The sequence below is a fragment of the Cynocephalus volans genome, chromosome 9, assembly GCF_027409185.1.
Source record: "Cynocephalus volans isolate mCynVol1 chromosome 9, mCynVol1.pri, whole genome shotgun sequence".
Lineage (NCBI taxonomy): Eukaryota > Metazoa > Chordata > Mammalia > Dermoptera > Cynocephalidae > Cynocephalus > Cynocephalus volans.
Genome location: NC_084468.1, coordinates 134,438,886 through 134,462,184, shown reverse-complemented (window position 1 = coordinate 134,462,184; position 23,299 = coordinate 134,438,886).

Genomic DNA, 23,299 nt, shown 5'->3' with positions numbered 1-23,299 from the left:
AATACTGCCCTCCCACATGTCTGCTGGGAGAACACCTGTTTGTCCTCCAAAACGCCAACACTCAGGAAGCCTGCCTTTCCTAGCTCTCCTCCTTGCCAGACAGAAGCCATCGCTCCCCACTTTGTATCCTCCTTCTTCCCTTACAAACTTACTTTATTGTACTTACTTGTTAGCCTGTAATAATAATAATGCCCACTGAGCATTTGCTGCCAGCCAGGTACTGTTCTAGGCCCTTTACACACATTGCCTTGTTTAATCTTCCTGACAGCCCTTTAGGGTCAATACCATTACTATCCCCATTTCACAGAAAAAGGAAACTGAGGCACAGACAGATTAGGTAACTCACCTAGTGAACATTGCACTGCTAGTAAGGGCAGAGCTGGGACTCCAGCCTAGGTACTGTGACTCTAGGGTCTGTGATCTTAACCACTGTATGCATCCTGTTTTCCACCGGATTCCAGATCCTTGAAGCTAGGGACCATTTGATATTACTATTACTACCTTGGTTTTTTAAATATCTCCGCTGCCCAGCATGGCACCAGGACTACAATAGGCCCTTAGAAAGGTTTGTTAGGGTGGGTTACTGTAGTGGATTGAATTATGTTCCTCCAAAACTCCCTGAAGCTTTGAATTGTGTCCCCCAAGTTTTATGTATTAGAAACTTGGCCCCCACTGTGACTGTTAAGAGTGTGGGAAATCCTATTCTGGTAACTGAAAGACGGGGTCTTGCAGAGGTGATTGGATTGTAGGACCATGCAGTAGTGAATGGATTAAAAATGATGGTCAAGGGCTTGGTTCTGAGAGCTTTAAAAGGAGAGTGAATGAGGAGGTTACTCTCTCTCTGCTTCCACCATCTTTCAATATGAGGCCACTGGATCATTGTCACCACCACCAGATGGACTTTGGACTTCCCAGCCTTGGAAACTGTAAGCAGTAAATTTTGTTTTTCCTTGTAAATCACCCAGTTTCAGGTATTTTGTTATAAGCAACAGAAACAGGTTAATACAGTTAGTGACATGATCACACTGTTCACACATGTAAAGTGAAGTTAGGATTGCCTATATAACTCTGAGGTAGGGGGTCAGCAAAATTTTTCTATAAAGGGATAGACAGTAAATATTTTGCCATGTGGTCACTGTCACAATTACTCTACTCTGCCACCATAGTGCAAAGCAGTCAGATGTGAAAGCAAATGGGCGTGGCCATGTTTCTATAAAACTTTGTAGATACTGAATTTGAATTTCATAGTTTTCATTTCATGAAATATTCTTTTGAAATGTAAAGTTTTTTTACATTTTAATATAAAACTATTTAAAAACATAAAAACCATTCTTAGTTTGTGGACTGTATGAAAACAGACTTCGGGGTGGATTTGGCCCATGGTCCTTATTGTGCAGATCCCTGCTCTAGACAGCAGGCCTGGAGCCAGTGGGTAGAAGTGTCTTTTGACTCCTAGAAGTTCACATCAGCTAGAGAGAGAGAGAGACCCATTAGTATGCGGGGCTTCTCGGTGCCCTGGGAAGGGGCTATCACTAGAGGTTTCCAGCTAGGGGGCCTGGGGATTATCTGCGGAGAAGCAGAGGGGATCCCCCGTGGGGAATAGGGACAGGGGGTAGGATGCAAGGTGACCTCTAAAGCTCTCTCCTCTGCTTCGTAGGATTCCATACAACAGCTTCCTGTGCTTTAGAATAAAACCACAGGAGGTGAACTGATTGGAGGGAAGGTCATTCAGAATTAGTAAAAAGATCTGAGTTATAAAATGGGTTATAAGAAATGATGCTTCATTGCGTTCAAGGACATTCACCAATCAAATGAACACTTAACAAAGGGCTATCAATAATCCATTTGAATTGCACTTTGTATTTTTCAAAGTGCTTTCCAGTACATTATCTCCATTGGTCCACCCAGGCACCCTGGGAGAGGACAGCCCCATTTTACAGGTGAGGTCACCACGCACTCCTGCGATGGCTCAAGGTCACCACGCACTCCTGCGATGGCTCAGAACCAGGTCTGAGCTGCTCTGCACAGCCCCCATCACCTGCTGATGGCTAGATAAAAATGACAACTTTATATTTTGTATCAAGGGTATATAAAAATCTCATTTATATTTGTATGAAAAATAAGTATTCCTAACTCAAGCTTATTTTTTACCGCTGAGAATTTGCTAGAAGCGTGGCCACATACCCAGATTAGCACATAGTATTTGTCCAACTGTATTAATTAAATATAGCAAGAGTTCATTGAAAGCTGACAAGCTAGAGAACTGGTCTTTATCCTGCTCCCTCACATCTGAAAAAAATTTATATCAGGATAACTCCAGTTTTTCCCAAGCCTAAAGGGTCAGAAGTGCATTTTGAATTAGAAAGGTTTTTCAGGGTCCAAAGTTCTTCATTCTGGTAATTTCATAGTTTGAAGAAATGAGAGAAAGCGACTCAGACACAGGAGGAAATCTAATCCAATTGCCTTCTGGTGGTTTCCTCCTCCGTTTCAGAGAAAGTGACTTGGGAGAAAGACAGGCAGCAGCCAGCCAGCCAGACCTAGTGACTTGGGGGATAAATCTGCTTCCCACCCCCAGCTCAGGGCTCTCATCAGCATTTCCTGCCAAATTGGGCTTTGGCACCACTAAGGATGCCTTGGCAAACTTTTTTAATTTCCCAAGAGCCACTTCCTGGTTCTTAATTAGGCCTTTTATTCCTAAATGTCTATATTTAACTGTGCTCTGTTAGCGCTGACCCTCTTTGGAGACTGCCAAGAACTTCAGGGAGGTGGCAGTTGAGTCTAGACAGGACAATTATTCAGATAACTAAGTTCCCCAAACCTTATCTTTAACGTTAAGACCCTATGAGGAAAGATTCAGTTATGGAGTGATGCCTTCCTGAGTCCATTAAATAACCACACTGTGCTTTCCTTCACTTTGCCCGGGGAGGCAGAGGGCAAATATGTAACCCATGGAAAGATACAGGGTGGCACTGTGAGGGTTTCACCCATGAACTTGGCGGGGTAGAGGATGGAGGGGACACGATGGACTGAAAAAGAGGCCTAGAGAAAGGCTCTCAACTGTGCACAAGGAAACTGCAAGAAGGTCCATTCCACCTTTTCTGTAAAAAAAGAAAAACTGGAAATAACCTAAATGTCTATCACAGGAGAAATGAATCAGTGCATTGTGGTACATTTATACAGTGAAATGCAGTTTATCCATGTGAAAATGAATGAACGAGAGTTATGTGTATCGATGCAAATAAATCTTAAAAACACGTTGCTGAGCCCACAAAGCAAGTTGCATAGGGTCCCAACAATATAAAAACATTTGTAAAACTTCCAAACGTGATGATAATTATACTGTATATTGTTCATGGGTAGCGTATATGTAGTGCAAGCATTTAAAAAATAAAAAACCCCACCATATCCATTTTTGTCCTTTCTAAAGGAACGAAAGAAAACTCATGATAATGTCGCACACTAAGATCGGGAGAGTGGTTCCCCCTGGGGAAGGAGGCAAGGGAGTCAGTCTGAGGATGGCTGTGTGTTTTCAGTTGAGTGGAATGTTTAATGTTTCAAAGCTGGATGGTGAACTCACGGAGTTACTCATGCTATTATTAGCTGTCATCTTTAGTATGCCTGAAATAGCCCATTAAAAAATGAAAGGGGGCTGGAAGGAGTGGTGCTCCTGTCTGTTGGGGAAGAGTTGGGGGATCACAAGACAAGTCTCAGGAGAGGAGAGCCCATGGCTTCCCTCCTCTGCGAACTGTGATCAAGTGACACTTTCAGGGAAACAAGAATGTTTGTGGGACAGCACTGGGTGGAAGTTCAGAGAAGAAGATTCTAGAACTAGTTCAGCTTCTCTCGGGAGCTGCATAATCTGCAGTGAGCCCTTGCCTTTCCTGGGTCTCAGGTCCCTCCTCTGTGATGGGACGTCCTTCCTCCGGGCTCTCAGCTCTTGACAAAGCCTAGCTGCCTTTGTTTCTGAAAGCCAGCCCAGGAAATCACCTACACTGGGGTTGGCAGCACTGTTGCGTTGCTGAGTCTGTCCCAGCGACCAGCCCTCCCGCTCAAAAGAAGCACGGGGGGTGGGGGGAGCATGGGGGGAGGGGAGGAGAGGCTTATAAATGCTGGGCAGAGCTGGGGCAAAGATCTGTTTACACAACCCTTAGAGCCTTGCAAATGGCCCTGAGGAATATTTATGTGGATAAAGAGATTTTTTTGGTTTTTGTTTTTTAACTTTTATTATGGAGAATTTTGAACATATATAAAATTAGACACTACTACCTATCTTTTAAAAAGCATCCATCATGCAGCCCCAACAACCACTGACTTTTGGTCAGTCTTGTCTCATTTCTCCACCAGTCCACTCCCCAACTACTTCCCTTATTTTGAAGCAAATCTCAGATAAAAGACCTTGTACTAGTGAGGGTTGTCCAGAGAAACAGAACCAATGGATCTATCTTTCGATTGATCAATTGATTTATTTTAAGGAATTGGCTCATGCAGTTGTAGGAGATGGAAATTTATGTAGGAGTTCATGCTGCAGTCATGAGTCTGAATTTTGCAGCTGGAAACTCAGGCAGAGTTTTTATGTTGCAGTCTTGAGGCAGAATTGCTTCTTTTAGAAACCAGACTTGGGTCTTAGGGCCTTCAATTGATTGAATGAGGCCTACCAATGTTATAAAGGGTGATCTGCTTTACTCAAAGTCTACTGATTTAAATGTTAATCACATCTAAAAAATTTCTTCACAGCAATATCTAGACTGGTGTTTGATCAAACAACTGGGCACCATAGCCAAGCCAAGTTAACACATAAAATTAACCATTATAGACCATTTTATTAGTAGATTGTTCAGTGTATATATATCTAAAATAAGGACTCTTTTTTAAAAGCAACCATAATATTATTACACTTAATAAAATTAACAATTATATTTAATATCACCAGATATCAATTAAATTGTTTAACTTTCTAATTGTGTCATTAATGTCATAATTTTCAATTTTACAATTTGTTAATTTTAGTTAGTATTCAACTAAGGTCCATATCTTGTGATTAGTTAAATGTTTGTTTTACATCTCCTAATCTACAGATTTCCCCAACATTTCTCTTTCTTGCAATTAATTTTAAAAATATTACTTGTCTTGTAGATGCTCTCAAAGTCTGGGTTTCGCTGGTGCATTTCCTTAGTGTCAATCATCACGTTCCTCTGTCCTCAGTTTTCTGTAAGCTGGTAGTTAATTTAGAAGCTTGACTAGCCATTTAAAGAGATACTTATTTGCATGATTTTAAGGGCCCACTGAAGGATTCCTTATTAGCCCATCCTGTAAGCAAACAAACAAACAAAAAAAGCAACAGTAGCTTGCTGAGACCTAAAATTGCGCTGCTAGAATAATTTTGTTTTAATCCACAATTCAAATGCAAATACTCCTAGAAAAGGAAGATCTTATTAAACATTTATTCTTTAGTATGAATGTTTTGTAGGGGAGAAAAAGGAATATCTTTTCCTTACTCATCACAAGGTTCATGGATGGCCTATAACAAAAGACAGATTAAGAAGAGACAAATTTATTTAACTAAAGTTTTATGTGACAGGGAGCCTTTGGAAATGAAGACCCAGGGAAAACTGTATTTTTATACTAAGTCTGATGAAAGAAGTAGATAGTTGTGGAGAAACAGTTGGACAAAAAGAGGTATGATCTAATGTTAATAAACTGGGGGACGACTCAGCAAGGACTGTCCGTCCAAATTCTTTTCGGTGTTTCTGTGAGACATTTCTTCCCCCTGGGTATGGGGCAGGACACCTGTCACCTGAGGGTCTTATGATCTACTTTCAGGGAGGTAGGTCAGAGAATTCTTTTATGGACAGCTTTCACACAGAAGGGTGGGAAAATATCCAGAAGTGACCCCCAAGGTGCCATATTTTGGGGTAGGGTGCCCCGTACCCTGTCAGCTTCTATGAATTCCCCATCTGAGCCAGTTTCTTAAAGTGGGGGAAGAGAGACATGGTGGGGAGTAAGAAGAGGACATGGGCAGTGGGTGGCTGTTTCATGGGGAGGATGATAGAGTCCCTATGGGAAGAACGGGATCAGTTAGGACGGGGCTCATCCTGGAAGCCCCATTAGGCAGGGAGCATTTATTGTGCTGTGGACACTGTATTCAGTGATTTCAAGCACTTATTTCATTTTGATCTTATAACATCCTGGAAAGTGAATGTAATTTATAGCCATTTAAAAGATAAAAACACTATTGCTCACCCAGGCTTAAGCAACTTGTTAACGGTCGCGTGACTTGTAAGTGGCCACGCTAGGATTCCCCCCACATCTCTGCTCCTGTGCTCTTTCCACTAACCTGGAGCTGCCACTCCCTGCCACTCCTCATTACTTTCAGCTTTGGGGGGGCTTGACAGGGGAGATGAAAGGCGACTCCCCTACATGGATGATTTCCAACCTCTGGCGTAGCCTCTTCCTGGACACATTCTGGGGCTCGTGCCCAGAAATGGGCTGTCTCTGAGGGGAATCACGGTGCTCCCAGTGGCCTCTGAATAACAAGTCTTCCTTGTTTCCTTTTTTCCTCTGTCCATTCCTGGAAAAGAAGATGGGAACGTGATCTCAGGAAATCAGCCTGCTGATTAGGCAGAAAAGATGCCGATGGCTTCTATTGTGCCACCATGAGTCAGCAGTATCTTTTAAAAGAAATTTTATTTATTTATTGCACAGATGGAAGAAATTTGAAGAAAGGGAAGAAGGAGATGAAATCGTAAGACTAACAGAAATTTGAAGAGGGGGAGGACGAGGATCGGGAGGAGGACGTCTCCCAGAACCATCCCAACAAAATCGACTGTTTCCGTCTCTCGGTGTTCCTCATTTTCCGGATGGATGCACGGGCAATTTTTCCAGTTCTTTCTGGTTTCCTCCCTGAGCTTACAGAACAGCCCAAGGAAGTGGAGAAACACAGATCTCTCACTGCCCTCCTCCAATTCATGGCCATTTTGAAGTTGCCCAACTCACAGCGTTCACCTGCAAGACTCTGCATCCCAGGAGCCAAGAAGAGAGGCCAGCAGAGCCTCATTAACTTACAATTTCATCATTTTCTTCTGCTGGCCTCTTTGAGAACACAGCCATGAACCTTTGTAGGGTAGCTCTTTCTTTTAAACCAGAAGGGGAGGGTCAAAACTAGCAAAGGTAATTGAGAAAGAAAGAAAGAATCCAACTGTAATGTATAAACAGTTCTGATCTTCTTTAGTACTGAGATCATACACACTGCAACTCTCTCTCATTCTTACTCCTGGGTGACTAAAACCTCATTATTTAGAAAAATGTATTTTGTAGGCCATTTCAACATCTAAGATAAGTTCTAAGACAGAAGAAGTGTGTGAAACCAGTGGAGCCATGGACAATTGTGAGCTGTAATTCATACTATACTGTTCAATGTGTGCCTGAGTTGGACCACTACTTACCTTAAGCAATTTTGTGCATATTTAGAGTTAAATTGTACTAGGCACAGTCTCTCACTTTAGCCAGCTAAGAGGAAGGCGGAGTGCATTTACTTTTGTTACTTATTTACAATAAAACCTTTGAGATATCCTTCAAGAAAAATGCAACAAGAAAAAAAAGTTAAGTTTTAGAAGGAAGTCATTTGTCTTTAGCCAAATTCATCTGGGTATGATACGGGTTGCTGCAGACATAAAACTGTCTGGAGTCTGGCTTCAGGGTTTCGAATTATAAAATATTCATGTCATATAATTTTGCATAATTTGTTTAGCTACGGAGGCATAATTTAGTTATTTGGTGCATGAATCCTTCATAAGGTCTAAAGAAGAGAAAAATGAACTTTTAAGAAGTTAAATGCAGCTCTGATGCAAATATAGGTAAGATGAATATATTCTGTAGTGCCCTGTTTACTCAGTACACACAACATATGGTAGTAAACACACACACACACATTCATCTACATAATAATTAATTGTTCCCAGTGATCCTTTGCACTGTTTTACTGGGGACATTTTACTTATATTAGTTACCTAGTTTTGCTCTGCATGTGATTTCATATAAACCCAAAGGAAAGAGCTGGAGAAAGAGCCTTTGATTTCAGCAAAATGCATTTAGGTTATAAAACTCCTTGATGGTAAGGTCGATGAGATAACAAACATGATCATTTATTTATTCAAAACATAGCAATAGCTCATCTCTGTGTCCATTACCGTGCTGAGGACTAACGGGTATATTTGTCAAAAGTGGTTCCTATTCCCTGGGGAGTTTACAGTCTAGTTGAGACAAGACACATGAACAGAAACAGCTAGAGAATGAGCTGGAAGGCGTTATTGAAGCAGAACAGGCCAGCATTGCAGAACCCTCAAACCAAGAAGCAGAGGAAATGCAAATCAGGGGAGATGACTGTCCTCTGCACCCTCATTGCCCCAGCCCTGGTTAAGCTCCGGCCTCCCTTCTCCAGATCACTGCGACATCGAATGACCTACCTCTGTGTCTGCAGTCTTGCCCCTTCCAACCCATTCTCTATACTGAAATGGTGGAGGGTCTCTCTGGAAGCAGATCTATGGTGTTTCCCTTCTTAAAATCTTTTGAAGCCTTCCCATTTACCTTAAAAATCCCAAACCTTTCGGGCCGGCCCGGTGGCTCACTCAGGAGAGTGCGGTGCTGGGAGTGCAGCAGCACTCCCGCGGCGGGTTCAGATCCTATATAGGGATGGCCGGTGTGCTCACTGGCTGAGCGCGGTCACAAAAAAGGACAAAAAAAAAAGAAAAAAAATCCCAAACCCTTCAACTTGTTATGTAATGCAGAGTCCAACCCCACACCCCAGGCTCAACAGCTGGGTGGCTGTCTCCTCCCGAAGCAGCCCGGCTTCCTTTGACTTCACAACTGATCTCCTCTCCACCTGACCATTGCCACCCTTTGTCCCACTTATCTTCAATTTTTCTTCAGTTTCAGCTTAGGCTCATCCCTTCTATTCCCCATGTGTCCCCCATTGCTGCTGAACTGCCCCTAGCCTGCACTGACAGCTCATTCTCAAGTGTCAGTAACTGGGAATCAATGCAGTTAGTGGAGCTCTGAAGTCAGACCTTCTGGGTTTGAAACCAAGGTCCATCACTGGTTTTATGTAAATTGCTTACCATGCCTCTGTCACTGTGTGTAAAATGGAGATAATATTGGAACCTATGCATAGGGCTGTTGTGAGGAATGAATGGGATTACATGTGTATATGTAAAAATACTTAGACTGGAGTGTAGAACATGCTCGGTCTTCAATAAATGTTAGCTACTATTAGGATAATGCTTGCTTGTTAAAATAATCAGAATGATTTATTATATATATTTACACATACACATAAATACAACATATGCATATATGTCATGTGATGTATATGAAATAGTCATGTAGCTATTGCTGTGATAATTACTGGTTAGTATCCCCCTCAACACTGTCTCCAACCTTTTCCAGGTCATGGCCCCGTAGAAAATGTTAAGATTTGATGCACACTGGGGACAAGCTGTAGCAGTCAATCCCCAGAGCTGGCAGATTGGGTCTCTCTGCTAGCTGCCTGTCGCCTCTCCACAGCATGCTGGCTGGGAGATCTATTCTAAACCTGAGAAAGGCATGGCCAGGCCTTTTCTACAGCTGGGTCTCAATCCCCGACCACAGCACTTGGTGTGTAGACGATGCTCAGTGATTATTTTGTGAATGAATGAATGAATCAAGATGCGTCAGCTTTCCTACAGGAACAGAATGTTAGAGACTAGAAGAAATGTAGAACTGGGTATGTCAGAGGGGAGTGGGGAAGAGTTCTGCTGGAGGGAACAGCAGGAAGGGGCCGAGGAGCCTAGTCAGCTCCTCAGTCAGGGAAAGGCACCTGCTTCTCATAGGGGGCACACTTTGTGTGGTTTGAAATGTTTCCTGTGTGCGTATCCCACTCACACACCCCCCCCTGCAGGGAGTGCCTAGCTGGAGGGGACAGCTGGCCTATCAGAGCATTAAAAGCAGGGCAGTAAAAATAGAGACAGGGGAAAAGCATAAAGGAAGAACAGTAAAAACAAGACTTCTACACATAAGCAAAATAGATTTGATTGCAAAATGACTACCATAAAACTGTAATTTCATATGAATTTTAAAACTAACCTTTTAGTTTTAAAGATTAAAGCAGTCATACATATTCATTACAGAGAATTTGAGATATGCAGAAAAGCAGACAAAAAATAAAAATCATCTGTAGTCCCACTGCCCAAAATAACCACATTGATGTAGTCATGCCTCTAGTTTCTTGCCTGTGCATACGCACATTATTGAATATAAAATTTTATGTTGTTATCCCTCTGTTGTCAGGGAGTGCCTGGTCCAAGCTTCTTGTTCTGTATTTAGTTTTATTGCTTAGGGGCTCAGTTTTTACAACACCAGAGATGGGTAAGAGAAAAGGAAGTGTCCATTCCCTTCTGTGCCTTTAATGGCTGGGGACATGCATCTTCCTGCTGGGGCTATCTGAGGGCGACTCTAAGCCAGAGGCTACTGGTCGCTGTCAGCCTCAGAACTATTTCTAGGTAGCCCCTGGCTGGCTTCCTGTTGTTGATCCCAGGATGATACCAAGTCCACAGCCCCGGCCTGTTGGGACTCAGCTTGCTCTGGCTGCCTCTCTCAGCTTTGGCCTTCTGCCCAACATGCTCAACTGTTCAACTTTTAAATTCAGTACAAGTGTGGTCTTGGTGGGTTTGTGGACCCTCTTGTAGATTTTGGTAACCCAGAGCCTGAACTGAACTGTTTGGCAGGTGTACTTGGCGTGTGTGCGTGGGCACGTGTGTGTGGATTCAGTTTTAGTTTTTGTCCCTGGCCTATATCTGGGGTTGATTGAATGTACCTGCCCTCCCCTCTGCCTGCACAAGCTTCCTGTGCAGATCTGATAGAAATGAAACCAGAATCCCAAGCCTAGAACCAGGGTTCATGAGGGTGACTTGACTTCAGAAATAAGGGGGCATCCCAGGTGTCACAACTTGACCGTAAAGTCTAGTCTGGCCTGGGAGCTCTGCAACTTGACTTCAAGCCCGAGAGTGTTGAGCTTGAACTCCCCAAATCCCATCTGGCTGAGGTCATCATTTGTCCTGGAGTATAGGCCAGGGCTGAGCCTGGGGTGGGATCCTCAGTGAAAGTGGAGTAATTGCAGGATTGAAAGGAGGAGGGGTTCTGCAACAGAGAGGCAAGAAGAGGTCTTAGAAATTGTTCTCTGCTTTCCCTCCCAGTGTAAGGATCTTTTCTGTAAGCCTCTTGCCAGAAGATCATGCAGTAGCTACTTGGACCTGTCCGGTGACAAGGGGCTCGTTCACCGTTCATCATTCATGCTCTCAGGATGATAGGAAAGTCTTCGACGGTAAGCGGAAGTGTGCTTCTTGGGAGCATCACTCAAATGCCCTAGTTCTGCTCTGGCAGAAGCCCAGAGCAGACTCATGCTGTGCCCTACTGACAGCTGTGCAGATAGTGCCGGGAGCTGCCTTCCTCCATCCAGACCAGGAGCAAGCTTTCTGCCCACCATTGAGTGACAGCTTGGCAGAGAGGTAGAGCCCAGAGAAGCACAGTGGGGGATAGATCTAGTCCACAGTGTCCTCTTGCAGGGAGCTCAGGGACAATGTGTCTCTGTTAACAACTCTGGCCATAATGGAGTTGAGGGGTTTGCTTTATGGAAAGCAGAGGCAGGTGTGGGATAAAGGCCTGAGTCAGGAGCCAGGCCCAGAGAGGTGGAATACATTCATACCTCTGGGTTCTCCACAGCCCTACCAGATTAGGCTCCTGCTAAAATCAGGGGTGAATTCCTTCTCCGCATTAGGCCTAGTGTTTGTTCTTTTTCTAATAAGCCATAATCAAGAAATTTCAGGACTCCAGAAGACCTATATAGATCAGACTTCCTGCCTCTTTATTCTCTAGAAAAAACAAACTGATAAAGTTACTTAGATACTACCATATTTATTCCAGCCGTCTGCTTATGAGTTAATCATTTTTCATAAGTCTCAGCAAGTTTTAAACCCTCCCCCTCATTTATGTTTGTTAGGTGGACACACAGGTTTTGGTCGCAATGGGACATCGACTTCACTGCATCTGGTCCCCCTTTTTGCCTTTAAGGCAGAAATAATTGGCAGGTGTGGCACTCAATCAAAACTTACCACCTCAATTACGGGTTTCCTGGGCAGATCACTTTCCGTTCTTTCGTAGCAACATGAAACAGCAAGCAATTTTCCAACTGTGATTTCTCACATCAACTTCATAAGCACTATACGTATCATTTATTGCAATAACATAAAATTTAGCCTTCACACACAAATTCTGGTGTGACTTCTGAACAATAGTTAAAAGTTTCCATTGGTTATTTTCATCGCCTTCTATCTTTTCCCAAAACAGAATTAAAATGTGTGCTGTCTGAGGAGCTTCAGGACCACACAGAGTAATTGGACTAAAGACCTTCTCTACCAAAATCTGACTGTGGATGGGATCAAGTTAGAAGTCATCATGCCAGCATAAAAAAGGGCAGTCCTCAGCCAAGAGAAGAAAGGGACAGTCCTATGAAAGATCAGGTGGGTTAATTTTAATGAAAGGAATGATGAGAAAGACTTGTAGGTCTCCAGGAGGAATACAAAAGACACTACCTGGCTATTAAGAAAGATCTGCTTGAATGAATATCAGAGGACTGGAGACAGAGAGACCATTTATGAAGTGTAAGCTGTTGTAACAAAGAGACCCCAAAGTACAATGTCTTAAATAACACACATGTAGTGTTCTACACTTTGTTTGGTGTGATGGTCATACAACCGTCAAAACTCAGTGAAGAAGACATACAATGTCCAAAAGGCATGTGGAAAAAATGCTCAATGGCACTAATCACGAGGGAAATGCAAATCAAAACAAAGATGAGACACTCCCTCACTGCAGTTAGAATGGCCACTATCAAAAAGACAAAAAATAAATGTTGGCGAGGATGTGGAGAAAAGGGAACACTTGCACACTGTTGGTGGGAGTGTGAACTAGTACAGGCATTACGGAAAACAGTATGGAGGTTCCTCAAAAACGTAAGAATAGAGCTTCCTGTGATCTAGCTATCCTACTACTGGGCATATACTCAAAGGAAATGAAGTCAGTATGTCAAAGACATCTCTGTACTCCTATGTTTATTGTAGCACGATTTACAATAGCCAAGATACGGAATCAATGTAAGTGTTCAACAGTGGACGAATGGCTAAAAAAATGAGGTAGATACACAAAATAGAGCACTATTCAGCCATAAAAAAGAATGAAATCTTGTCATTTGTGGCAACATGGATGGACTTGGAGGTCATTATGTTAAGCCAAGTAAGCCAGGCACAGAAAGACAAACACTGCATGCTCTTACTCATATGCACAATCTATAAAAAAAAAAAAAAAAGTTGATATTATAGAGACAGAAAGTAGAAAGTAGAACAGTGCTTACCCGAGACTGAGGAGGGGAGGGGAGAAGGGAAAACAGGGAGGCTACAAAATTACAATTGGATGGGAGGAATAAGTTCTGTGTTCTATTGAACAGTAGGGTGCCTGTGCTTAAGAGTTGTGCTGTATGTTACATAACACCTACAGGAGAGGCTTTTGAATGTTTTTGCCACAAAGAAATGATAAATGCATGAGGCGATGGTTACACTAACTACCCTGTCCCATCATTACACAACATATATGTATCAAAACATCAGATCGTAACCCATAAGCATGTACAATTACTATGTGTCAATTAAAATAAATTTTTTTAAAAACTCGGTTGAAGGGAATATCTAAAATCTTTGCATTTGGGGGGTGTTAATTATGCCCAAATTAAAAAAAAAAAAAAAAAAAAAAAACAGAGACGTTTCTTTCTTTGTCACATAGTCGTCCAAAGATGGGTGGGTAGTAACAGTTCTGTTTCATGTCTCTGCTGTCATTAACACGTGACTCTTTCTCCGTTGCTTAGTAAAAGGGAAGAAGGAAGAGAGAATCCAGGGCAAGAGGCTCGTCTTTAGGTTGAGGCTAACCTGGGTTTGACACATCACATCCACTCACATGCCTCAAGCCCAGACTAGCTATGGAAAAGACTGAGAAATCCAGACTAGAGCTGAAAAGCCATGTGAAACTCCAGAGGGCAGGGGTCAACTATGGAAGGGGGTAATGGGGGAATGATGCTGGAAAGAGGTGCCATATTAGCATGCTGCTGTTGCTTACAAGAAAATACCTAGAACTGGGTAATTTATAAGAAAATGAAATGTATTGCTTGCGGTTTCAGAGGCTGGGAAGTCCAAAGTCCAGGGAACACGTCTGGTGAGGGTTTTCTTTGGTGGTGGCTTTACAGGGGTAAATGACAGAGCAGAGAGAAACTCTTACATGCTCTCCTTTTTTTTTTTTTTTTTGAACCGGTAAGGGGATCACAACCCTCGGCATGGTGTGGTCTGCACTGTGCTTAGCCAGCGAGCGCACTGGCCATCTACATGCTCTCCTTTTAAAACCCTCAGAACCACGCCCCTGAATACCATTATTAATCCTTTCACTATGCATGGTCCTTTCAATCTAATCACCTCTTCAAGGCCCCATCTTTCAGTCACCATAATAGGACCCACCCTCTTGACAATCACAGTGGGGATCAAGCTACTAATACATAAAACTTGGGAGACACAATCCATATCAGGTAGAGAGTCTCTACCACCTGAAGTGATCATAATAGCCCATGATTCATGACAGCCATGGAGCAGAAGGGCAGACCTGCAGTCACTCAGGGACAGAATAGACACAATTGCGTCTCTGGTTGCTCCTAGGCAGAGTTAAAGAGAATGACAAGGTTGGAATACAGTGGGCAGGGAAATGGCAATTTCATGACGGAAATGGGGAAACCAGGAGGAACAGCTGGTGTGATGGGGTGGGGCAGAGGAAAAAGATGGCCAAGGAGGGCTTAGACTCTCTGACCTTAGTGATGTTTAATAATAGATGAGGCAGCTGCCACTGTTGTGTAGGGTGTGGCTCTGTCTGAAACCAGGGAGCTAAACGAAATAGTTTTTCTTAAACAGAAAGTTGAATATTTTGAAGGTAAAACAAAGCAGGAGTTGGTGGCTGACACAGCAGCTGGAATCTCTCTCACCATCCACGTTCCAGGCAAAATCTTCACATCTCAGTTCCCTCCACCGGCCACTGACATCTGCAGTGTCCACTGTGGGCTTATTGTCACCTCCCAAAGGCCCCACCTTCAAATGCCATCACTTGTAGGTTAGGATTTCAACATATGAATTTTGAGGGGGACCTCAACATTCAGACCACAACATGGAGCATTCTGTACAATGTCTTTCCTGCTCTTAGGTGAAAGTAGTTCACGTGATTCTGGTTTGGTTAGGAATATGAGTACAAGCATGAAATTTGGCAGTATTAAGAGGTGGCGTCTTTGGAAGGTGATTAGGTCACCTCATGACCTAGTGAATGGGATTAGTGCCTTTTAAAAGGCTCAAAGGAGTTTGTTTTCCCCTTCCACCATATAAGGACACATAGAATGTGCCATCCGTGAGGAAAGGGCCCTCACCAAACACCAAATCTGCTGGTGCCTTGATCCTGACTTCCAAATCTCCAGAACTATAAGAAATACAGTTCTATTGTTTATAAATTACTGCCTAAAGCGTTACATAAAATTCATGGGAGGCCATTGGACTGAGCTTCTGTACTAGGCCCCCATGGAATAGACCAAACCAGAATAGGGTCACTCGTGTTAAGTACCACCCAAACTGAAACTTTAAAAACAGGGAAATTCCCAAACAGGCAAGTTTTCGAAAGAATGAGATTTACAGCAACCAATCAAAAGGGGCCCAGTCAACCTCAGCTGGCATGATAAGGAAGTCCCATCTGCTTTAACCCACACAAAGAAAGTGACTTTGAAATGACCAATCTACTTTTCATTGCTTGTTTCTGCTTTCTTCAGCCTTTTTTTCTGCCTATAAAGCCTATTCCCTCTGCTTAGTTCAGTGGAGCTCTTTCTATTTTGTAGACGGGATGTTGCCTGATTCATGGATTGCTAATACAGCCTTTTAAATCCTTAAAACTCAATTTGTTGAAATTTTGTTCTTTGAAAAAGGTATTTTGTTATAGCAGCAGGAACAGACAAAGACCTCATCTGAGACTTAGATCCTCCTCTACGTTCATTCAGGTTGTTGGCAGAATTCAGTTGCCTGTGATTATAGGACTGTGGTCCCATTTTCTTGCCAGTTCTCTGCTGGGGGTCCCTCTCCTGGAGGCTGCCCTCAGGTCCTAGCCATGTGGCCTTTTCATAGCATGGCAGCTTACTTCTTCAAGGCCATCAGGAGAGCATCTACTGCTGCTTCTGGTCTCTTTTAAGGCTCACCTGCTTAGGTCAGCCTCACCCAGAATGATCTTCCTTTTGATTACCTCAAAGTCAATTGATTAGGGACCTTGGTTACATCTGCAAAATCCCTTTGGCATAAATCAGAGAGGGATAATCCATCGTATTCACATGTCTCATCCACACTGAAGGGAAGATGATTCTACGTGTACACCAGGGAGTGGGGATTTTGAGGGGTGGGGATCTTAGAATTCTGCCTACCATAGCTTTGAAAGCAGGGGACACAGTCTCAATGCCTACATGGACAGACAGGCATGATGACCCAATAAAGCTCCCAGAGTTTAGTCAGTATGGAGTAGTGGGGTCTATACTGTCCTTCTCTAACTGGGGGGAACATGGCTTTCCCAACTGGGGAACTTGACTTAGTGCCACAGTTCAACCAAGCTTCAGAATTGCCAAGACAATTGAGAAGTCCTGATGTTCGTGTGAAACTCCAAAGTTTTATATTTGGATAGCCATTTAAAAGATAGTTTTCAATTTTCAGAATTAAAAAAAAAATCTTAAACACAGAGGATTTGGGGGGAAGTGAAACTATTCTGTATTATATTATGATGGTGGATTCATGTCATTATACATTTGTCCAGACACATGGAATGTTAAACACCAAGAGTGAACCCTAATCTAAAGTATAGACTTTGGGTGATCATGATGTGTCAGTGTAGGTTCACCAATTGTAACAAATGACCGCTTCATACATCAGCGTCAGTGGGAGAGGTTGATAATGGGGGAGGTTGTGCATGTGTGGGTGCCGGAGGCATACGAGATGTCTCTGTACATTCTATCCAATTTTGCCGTGAATCTAAAACTTCTCTAAAAATGTAAAGTTGCTTAAACTTAATGTTTTTAAAAAACAAAACCCCCACAGTTGTGGGTCAGAGATGATCTGTTGACCACCAGAGTGTGAGTTCTGTTTTAAAGACAGAACTAAGGAGAAGACTAGCCAAGGAGAAATCCAACTCTAAGGACAAAATAGCTTCAGGAATAATGTGCTCTCATTGGTTGGCCAGGGCAACGCATCTTGGGCACCAGAAGCTGGATTTGCATCAGACCCCCAAGGTTGAGTGGGCTGAGTGAGATGGGCAAGGCAGGAGAGGTGGGCCAACTGGAATCATCAGACTAAAACAGTGTCTACTGGAAAAAAAGTCTCTCGGCCTGGCAACGTGGCTCCATGAGCAGAGTGGCACATCACCTCACGTTTGTAATGCAACACCTTCAATGGTTTGCTAGAAAATTGCCCCCCAAATTATACTTCTACAAAGAGTACACAGTAATAATGCACCACAAGGGCAGAGAAAAAGGTATTGCAATTGGATACATTGAATGATGTAATGTTTCAACAATACCAGAAAAAATGTTGTATTATTAAAACACCACAGCAGTTTTAAAAAGCAGCGTTAAAATCACTATGAGCAGGCATTAAGATCAAAGAATAACAAATATTGAGTTTTTCTTGGAGCTGTGGTCCCTCAGTCTGCTTAAACTTTCAGAGAATAGACAGGCATTTACAGGAAAGGATGGCTGGAGTGAACAGAAATTGCTCTGGCCCTCATTCAATGCGGGAGTGGCAAAATTACGGAGGTTTTAACATCTCTTTAAGCAAGCCACACAGGTACAGTGAAATTGGGAGTTGAGCAATTACCCAGGGAAAGCGATTAGTGCTGAGGGCCAGTCCACATCATTCAGGCTCCAAGATGCCTACCTTTTCTGGAATTGTCAGGCCTTGGGGGTAAAATGGTGGTGCTTTCAGTCCCCTTAATGATGGTCATTTCCTGTAGACCTCACTGGTCTCCAGGTCTGTTATGAATTACGTAAAGTTTAACTTGAGTGCTGTTTCTGAACGTCACATGGTCTCCCCCAGACACCCTCATTCCAGATTCATTCTCACTGGCTCCCGGTTCCTACGTGGTCCTTAGACCATTTTACTTTCTTTAACTCTCTCTACCTATATCTTGCTCTTATTTCATGTGTTAGCTAACCAATTTGATGCCTTCCTGATCTACTAACAGGAGAAGCCTAGAGGATTCCAAGGTGTCCTGGTCAAGGTCCTCTGACTGCTGGAAAAAGAAACCCACCAAAACTAGTTCAAGAGAAGTGATAAATTAAATGGAGAGAGAGAGGTAATTTCATAGCCTCTGTGAGCAGGAAGCGCAGGTAGGTCTCACGTGGCCCTGAAGCCAGAACAGAGATAAGCAGCTACACTCGCATTCTCTCACCCAGGGGCTATTTGTGCAGCTGCGCTGGAGGTGGCGGCTGTTTGCTTGTAAGGAATGTGCAGGGTTTCGTGCTCCTTCACCTCCGTGTATCACCTCCGTGTATCCCCTTCAGTCTCTTCTCTCTGCTGGGGTGAAAAATGTTGACGCCAACAGTACCTTTGCAGGACCCATCAGCAATAAGACACAACCCTGAACCATGGGAGAATCTGGGTCCCAGATCCAAGTTGGAATGTCAGGAAGCCAGATCTACTGATCTCAAGCCCAAACACAGTCTCTCCATTCATTTTTTTTCCCCTGTCAATCTCTTGTTCAACTTTTCATTGTTTTAATGCTGTGACCCAAAGAGGGTGGAATGAGCACAGGATCAGGAAATGGCACCATCTGAGACCGGAGCCCCAAAGAGCTAACAACCCATGGATGAGGTTAGCTATCTGCTGAATAGGTAACTTGAAGTGTACTGCAGATAAGTTTAGAGAGCCTCCCCAGACCCACCATGAAGACACCGTCTGGATGCAATTTAATCTAAGATTAACAGTAATCATGGAAACAGTATCACATTAATGATAGAAATGAGTAGTTTCTCTGCTCACAATATTAAAAATACAAATACAAATACAGAATGAGTTGAAGAGTTGCTATTTGTCTCTGACCCTATCAGGGGGGTGGGTATGTTGAACAGCTCCAGGGATCTTCCGGACCATTTTCTAGGTGCCACTTCTTAGGGCAGAGAATTCTTATAGCTTGAGGACACCAACCACTAAAAAATCTTCCCATGTCCTGCTCCATGACCTTGCCTTGAGTTAGTAATTTGATTTTTCAAAAGTTCTTTCCATTTTAGAAAAAAAATTTACTAAGCAGCTGCCAGCCTGTCTCATGAGTTTGATTAGCCTGAACCAATCATCCAGAAGATCAGTGAACTCACAGAATTGAGCTCTTGAACCCCGAGATCTAAAGACCTTGGTGGCCTTGTCAAGATGCCAGCCAACCAGGTCCTGCCTCATTTGAATTACGCTAAAGAAAACCCCTTGTAGCCTCAGAGAAGGCACAACAAGAATCCCTGTAACAAGTAAGAGGGCTGCCCATCCCAGGGGCCTTTCTTTCTCCCAGCCAATTAGCAAGTTCAAAGGGGAGAGTCCCTAGCCAGGGAAGGGGTGAGGTAGCCCTACACTGTGACAGCACAGACACTTGTAGCAGGTGGAATTCTTAGAGCCCTTTAAGTCACCCAATAAAGGTAGCTGCTGCTTCTGCCTACGGTAAATAGGGCAGTTTTTGCCTCAAGAAGTGTTTCCTGAAGAAGGGGACAAACAAAACTCTGCCTTCTCACAAGTAGGCTGTGCATGTTCATGTGCGCTGACCACTGGGTTTTCTCCCCTTCTACTGCTTTTGTTTAGTCAGCTCTGCTGCCATAACAAAATGCCATAGACTGGGTGGTGTAAGCAAGAGAAATTTATTTTCTCACAGTTCTAGAAGGTTGGAAGTCTAAGATCTGTTGGTACCAGCAGATTCAGTCCCTGGTGAGGACCTCTTCCTGGCTTCTAGGTGGCTACCTTCTCACTGTGTTCTCAGATGGCAGGGGGAGAGAGAGAGCTCTGAGATGTCTCTTATGGAAGTGCACTAATCTCGTCAGACCAGGGCCCTGCCTTTGTGACCTAATTATCTCCCAAAGGTCCTATCTCCAAATACCCCATCACACTGGGGGTTAGTGCTGAAACATATGAAACTGGGGGAAACACATTCAGTCCACAACAGCTCCCTTCCTTCTTTCTTATCATGGCTCTTACTCAGTGTCAAGAGCCCATTGCTGGGGTCCCAGGAGACTCAATGAAGAGCAGGGTTAGGGGGGCAGATTGCAAAAGAGATGCTACATTTCCTTTTAGAAAAGATGCATTGGAGAAAAAAGCAGTTCATGGAGCTGTACTGGATGACGCTGGTCCTTTTTCTCTTATGAATATGCCTAAAGTAAATGTGTTATAGTCAGGGACCAAACCTAAAGTGGTGCAGAGGGATGTGTTGAGAAGTGACCCAACCCGATTTGGTCATGCACAAGTCTTAGGGTCCTTTTGGTAGACAATTCCCGTTTGAGGTGAGTGAGCCACAATATGTACAACATCACTACATTTATTATCAACTAGGCATAAAACGGATCATACAACCTTTTCTGAAACCAAATGACATCCCAGAAATTGTCCCTGTTTTAGTCCATTTTGTGTTGCTATAAAAGAAATACCTGAGACTGGGTAATTTATAAAGGAAAGAGGTTTATTTGGCTTATGATTCTGGAATAGCTGCATCTGGCACAGGCCTCAGGCTGCTTCTTCTCATAGCAGAAAGTGGCAGCAGCCGGCAGGTACAAGCAGATCACATGGCGAGACAGGAAGCAAGAGAGAGAGAGAAGGTGCCAGGGTCTTTTTAAGCAATGAGCTCTCGCGGGAACTAATAGAGCGAGAACTCACTTATTAATCCCCCATCCCCCAGGGAGAGCATTAATGCATTCATGAGGGATCTGCCACAGTTTCCAACACTGCCACATTGGGGATCAAATTTCCACATGAGTTTTGGAGGGGACAACACATCCAAACTCCATCAGTCTCCTTAAGTGCTTCGACCATCACCTTTGATGATGGTTCATTTGAGGTGGATGTGACAATAACCCAGAAGCAGGATGCTGTTATTTTTCTAGTTGACATCAGACAGCCTGACCCTCCAATTCGACGGCAGTCACGGCCATTTAGGGACCATGCGTTGGATGCCATCCCCAAAGGTATAGCTACACATCTCACTGGATTTTTATACTTTTTCACATAATGGTGGGGAATGTCTCTAAAATATTTTGGTCAATCTTCATGCTTCTCTGACTTTGATTTTTTTTTTTTTTTTTTTTTTTTGCAGCTGGACAGTGAAGGGATCCAAACCTTTGACCTTGTGCTATTAACACCACACTCTACCTACTGAGCTAACTGGCCAGTACTTCTCTGACTTAGATACTCTTTCCTCTGTCTCTCGAACTGGACTTAGCACTCATCCTTGCAGCTACATACGGGAGTCTCCCACTGCCTGACCCTGTTCTTTAACATCTGAATTAGCCCAGCCAACTGTGCCATTTCTCCCTGCCCTGAAGCAAGGTCAAGAGGGAGCACTGGACAATGATCAAACAGGTATGGGAGGCAGAGTAACGTGAACATGGCTTTGAACATGGGCCTTGAGTCCAGACAGACCTGGGTTCAAATTCCAGCTCTGCACTACTTGCTGCTTGACTTTGGTCAAAACACTTAACTCTTCTGAGACTGTTTGCTCAACTCTCCAATTGAGTAAAGATTAACAGTAACTTCTGCAAAATTCCTGACACATAGAAGTAAATGCCAACTATTATTACTACTGTCATTGTGTTTGACAGGTGAGCAAAAGGCAGTGGTGGGGACTGGGCGGGGGACAGTCTTTTTTAGGGAAACTGGTCATCTGGTAGCCAGATCTCAGCTCCTGGACTAAATTCACGAAGGGATGTCAGTCTCGGAAAGATGGGTGCCCACGGCCAGAATAGACAGCCCTATTTGGGGAAGAAAAATGATCAACCAGACAGGTAGCCAGTAAGAATCTAAGAAAAATTAGACACAGGCAGAAACCTCATTTAAAAATTGGGACTCCAGGGTTCTGGGTCTCAGTACAACAGAATCCCAGTTACCTACACTGAAGATACATCCACACTGGTAGCAAAGGTGAGCATGAGCCCTGTAACACGGGACAGGCTGCTGACCCTTCACAGTCAGGATTGATCCTGGGGAACAGGGAAGCGGAGGGGCTTGAGGTGAATTCCAACCAGATTTTCTCAGTGTGAAAACCCTGAAGGGTGGTTTGGGGTTGGTGTCTGGGATGAGGGGAACACACAGCATGAGTTTCCCGTGGCCAAATCCCAAGCACACATCCTTGGCTCTGTCCCTGAGAAAGAATTCTAGCTAAAACCCAAGTTGCTTGTTTATTAGCAAATGTGAATAATGTACAAATTAAGCCACCTGCTCCTGTTGAATTAATTTAGGTTATACTGGGGCTGGGATGGAGTGGCTGACGGTTAGTTAACCAAATCATGCAAATTAACACACCCCTGGCTTCTAGGCAGATCCCCACTGTCCATAGCAGGGGCCCTAAGGGAAATCAGGCAACAGACCTTAAAGAAAGCAATAATCTCTGCTTTATGTTTCTGACAGTTTTCAGCTACTTTCTAGGGGAGTCTTTTGGGGAGACTATTCAGTGTCTTTTTTTCTCAGCCCAATGATGCAGGAAGCAGAAAATAAAATGTGAAAAGAATAGCTTAACAACTGGTGTCTGAGGTTAGTGTCCTTCCTGTGAGCAGGTGATGTTATTTTTGTGGGTCTCACTTTTCTCTTTGGGTCCCTGGGACTTCCCGCTAAGTGACTGAAATTATTCTCTAGCAGGTAGGTTATTTAAGGTTGCCAAGAGGGAACTTACTCAGACCTCCTTTGGTGATGGGCCTTACTTGCAGAACTCAAGGGAAAGGTACAGAATAGGTTATCTTTGCTCATTAGCCACAGACACTCTGGGTCTCAGCACAGTCAGGACTGGCAAGCAGAGAAACCTGAGTCACTTGGGATACAGTGCGAGCTCACATACCAGCATTCACACATGCCAGGAGAGACGTCTGATTGGGTCGGTTCATCACAATGCAACACAAAGCACCTCTGTTGGGCCAAGGTGGTGCCAAGCCTCCTCA